This window comes from Phalaenopsis equestris, unplaced genomic scaffold (assembly GCF_001263595.1).
Source record: "Phalaenopsis equestris unplaced genomic scaffold, ASM126359v1 Scaffold234269, whole genome shotgun sequence".
Classification (NCBI taxonomy): Eukaryota; Viridiplantae; Streptophyta; class Magnoliopsida; order Asparagales; family Orchidaceae; genus Phalaenopsis; species Phalaenopsis equestris.
This window is the reverse complement of record NW_018252189.1, coordinates 95,971-100,540: the sequence shown is the minus strand read 5'-3', so window position 1 is coordinate 100,540 and position 4,570 is coordinate 95,971.

Here is a 4,570-nt window from a genome sequence, read left to right as displayed (position 1 = left end):
CTCTACTTTTGCACTTCTCTCTTGCTCTTACTATGCCTCCCTCTCCCTCCCTCTATTAATCTCTTCTATTCTCTCCTCTATCCCTTATCCTTCATTCTCTCACATATCTCGTTCTCTCTCTCCTTCTCTTCTTCTCCCCACTTCATTCTTTCTTTTTTTATCTTTCTCCCATTCACTCTCTCACCCTGACACTCCCTCCTTCCCTTCATTCCTCTCTATTGCTCTATCTCTCAATAGCACTTTTCCCCTCTTGCTCCTTACTCACTCTGTCTCATTATTCTCTCTTTCTCTCTTTCTTACTCTCTCAATCTTTCCTCAAGTTATCTTTCTCCAGGTCTCCATCTCTCTCACTCTCTTACATGGGAAAGCTTCCTGTTAGTGAAAAATACCCGTGGAGTTCTTCTCAGAGGTTTACCGTTGAATGATGCCCCTACCAGCGAAGCCCAAAGATTTACCGGCTTAATACTCATATACCTAATGGCTCACGTTTCGGCGACCTCCCATGGGTCTTATGTCTACTTTGACTTTTGCCACCGGATCCGACTATTCGCCGATATATATAGGCTAACTAGCAGCGGAGTTCAAGATAAACCCCGGCTAATCACTGGTAGTAGGCATCGCCTACCGTAAGCCTAACTCAAATCTAGTCTATGGAGTTTATCAAGAACAAAACTCCTTTCTAGCTCTGATACCACAAAGAGGGACGGGGAAAGGAGGATCGCCTGCCTTACAGTCAATGTCGCTAGGATTGAGCTGATACCTAGGGCGGACGAGGCAGGGAGGAGGGAAGAGAGGAAGAGGAGAGGAGAGAAGAAAGAAACACAAAAAGAAGATATGGATCCAGTGGAGGATGACATACGAGGATGAATATGAAGCTGTATTCAATATTGCTGACGATCCTCATAATGTTTTATCAGCCATCAGAAGAGTGATCTTGCTGGAAGATCCCTATCAAGGCTCAATAGATGAGCAAAACAGAGCCTACCTGGATCTTGAAAGATTAACATGTTCAGAAATTAAGAACATGCCTGATTATATGAATGACTACAAAGTTTTGGCTGCGAAATCTGGACGAATTTATATTAGTCCAGAATTATCTGATAAGTTCTTCAGGAAAATGCCCCCAATCATCGGCAACAAAATAGAAGAGACATTTAAAAAGAAATACCCCGGGAACACAGTTGGGGTCATGTCAAGAATAAGGATTACTTATCAATACCTTGCTGAATTATGCAAGAGAGCTGTGGTACAGAGACGAATCAAAGATCTATCTCTCTGTAAAAAGATACATGTGCCTGGAATGATGTAAGCATTTGTAGGCAGAATTTCCAGGCTAAGAAGTTTTTGAACTAAATCCTTTATCTTTTGGATAAGTTCCCATCAGTTCCTAGTCATGATCCTTCAGTCTTTTATCTCCGTGAGGAGGTTTTTTCTGATATAAAGGCCCAAGAAGAACTCCAAGATTTGGGATATAACTACGAGCATAATTAAGGATTCCAAGCTAAGATCTCATACCTTGTTTTTCTCTTAATTTTTCGTTAGGAAAATCTGCTATTTTCCTGGTTATATGAGGTTGTAGCTTGATCTTTTTCCTTCCAATAACTGCTCCTAGAAATTCTATCTCATTTACTGCTATCTTCATTTTTGTCGGAGATAGCACAAGTCCTGCTTCGGCGATTGCAAGAAACTTCTCCAGATGTTCCTTGTGCTCAGCTTCATTTTTGCTAAAAATGATTATGTCATCAATCTAAACTGCAAGAAAATCAGAGCAATTATTAAAGCAAAAATTCATTTTTCTTTGAAAAATGGCAGGTGCATTTTTCAAACCAAATGACATGATGCTTAATTTTGTCAATGACATCATCAATGTGATTCGGTTTTTTCCTTCCCCTAATCAGATTTACCCCAAGGTACTTTAAGGGGAGGGAGGTGTGTTGATAACCGATGAAGGAGACCCCCAATTTGTAGTAGAGTGTTTGACATGCTTGCCAAAAAGTAGCTGACATTTGTCACAGTTAAAAAGCAAACCAGAAAAATTCTTAAACCCATTTAAAAACAACATTAAGCTTTTAATAGCAATTTTGGATGCATTAGCAAAGATCATAACATCATCAACATAAGCTTAGTGTGAAACCATAGTCTTAGCCTTGTGTGAGAATTGTGTATAAGGATGAAGCAATTGAAAACGATTGAGTAATCTAGATAAGTAATCAAAAGCAATGAAGAAGAAAGTAGGGGGAAGAGGCCCCCTTGCTTAATACCCCCGTTTAATAGTGACAAATCCATAGGAATTACCATTAACAAGCACACTATAATGGTATTTGGACAACCATCTTTTAATGAGCATGCCAAAACTAGCAGTGAAACCTCTAGACACCAAAACATTTATGATGAAATCCCAATTGATTGTATCAAAGGACCCTTAAAGATTAAATCATAGCAGTTTTAGGTTTCGGGATGGTAATTAGAGGGGAATCAAGGTTTGTCACCCCTGCATTTTCTGTCTAGAATTTCAATAATTTCTTGAGCCAACAAAATATTATTAGAAATATCTCGGCCTTTAACAAAAGTCGATTGATGAGAGGAAATAGGAGAGGAAATAGGAGAGAAAATGTGAGGTTGTAAACAGGCCACAATTAATTTACTTATGATCTTAGATACCAGAGAAGTAAGGGAGATAGGTCTAAAATTTTTCTATTGTGATTTATCAGTAAATTTAGGAATTAACAAAATCAAGACAACAGTGAAGTATTTACCTGGGTCATCACCTTGAAAAAAACTTTGAATGGCCAGAATTACCCCAGTTTTTATGATGTCCCAGCAAGCAATATAGAAAGCATAAGTAAGACCATCAGGACCAGGAGCCTTATGAGATTGGATATCTTTGAGTGCAGAGAAAATTTCCAGTTCATTAGGAGGGTCTGAAAAAGAGAGGGTTGACACCAGCTCTCTATCCGCAACAAACAAATCAGAATCAATATCATTAACCTACACATCATCATCATAAAGAGCAGTAAAGTAATCAACAACATTGGAGCCAATTTGATCCACATCAGTAAGGACATCACCATCAGTTGTAATGATTTTAAGAATAGAAATAATATTCCTTCTATGGTTGATGGTAGCATGGAAATATTTAGTATTACGATCTCCACTGATAAAGTGAACATTCTTGGCCTTTTTCCTTAAGAAAACTTCTTTAGCAGCAATTTCCTCAAGGAGTTTTTGATGGAGAGAGTGAAGAAAGAGAGAGGGAGAGAGAGAGTTAAAGTTGGTGATAAGGAAGATAGAGATAAAGGGTGAGAAGAGTGAGTTAACACTCATTATTTCTTCACTTGCTTTATATTCTCTCTCTCTCTCTCTCTCTCTCTCCTCTCTCTCTCTTTCTCTCTCCCCCTATCTCTCTTTGTTATCAATCATCTCTCTCCCTCCCTTCCTGTCACTACCACCTTCCTTGCCTCACTCACTTCCTCTCTCCACCCCTTTGCATTGCTATCACCTCACTATCTCTCTAGCTTAAATGGTTATTCTCTCTCTCACACACACACACATTATTCTCTTTATCTCCATATCTTTCCCACTTGTTCTCTCTTCCTTTCTCTCTATCTCACTCTGTCTTTCTCATTCTCACTATTCTCATTCTTCTTGTACACTTTATCTCTCACACACATTTTTTTCTCTATTTCTCTATCACATAAAAGAGATGGAAAAAAAGAGAAATAGAAGGGAAAAGAGAGAGGAAAAGTGAGTGGGAAGAAGCATGAGAGAAGAAAGAGAGAAAAATATGTCCATCTATCTCTAGCAAAGAGTGGTTAATGTCTCTCTGTATCTCTGTCATTCTCTAGTTCTTTCTTCTCTCCCTCCCACCCCATCGCTATATGGCAAAAAGATAGGAGAAAAGAAGAGAGGAAAATGGATGAAGAGAGAGAGTAAGTGGGAAAGAGAATGAGAAAAAGAGAGAACGATGATAGTGAGAGTGAAAGAAGAGGGAGAGTGTAAAGAGTGTAAGTGAGGTTGGGGGAGAGAGAGCGAGAGAGAGACGAGAAAGTGAGAGTTAAAGTGAGAGAAGAATTGAGTGATGGATGGAGGTACATTAGTGGTGAGAGGAAGGGAAAAGGAGATATGAAGAAAGAGAAAGGGATATGGGAGAGAAGACAGAGGAAACGTACTTTCTCTCTTCTCTTTTTTCTACATTCCCTCTCTCTCTTTTCTTCTCTTTCCATATTTCTCTCATCAACCATATCTAGCTCCCTCCCTCTCTTACTTCCCCTCTCTCTCTCTTGACCTCTACATCATTATCTCTCAATATCTATATTAATCTCTCTCCTCTCCCTCTATCACTCCCTCGCTTTCTCTCACTTCTCTCTCCCTCTATCACTCCCTCGCTTTCTCTCACTTCTCTCTCTCTCTATGTCTCACACACTCTCTCTCTCTCTCTCACTCTATCTGTCTTTCTCTGTCATGAGACAGAGAATTAGTGAGATGAGAAATAGAGAGTGTGGGTGACAGAGATAGAAAGGAGGGTGCTCAAAAAGGGAATGGGGATAAAGAGAGATATAGAGTTACACAG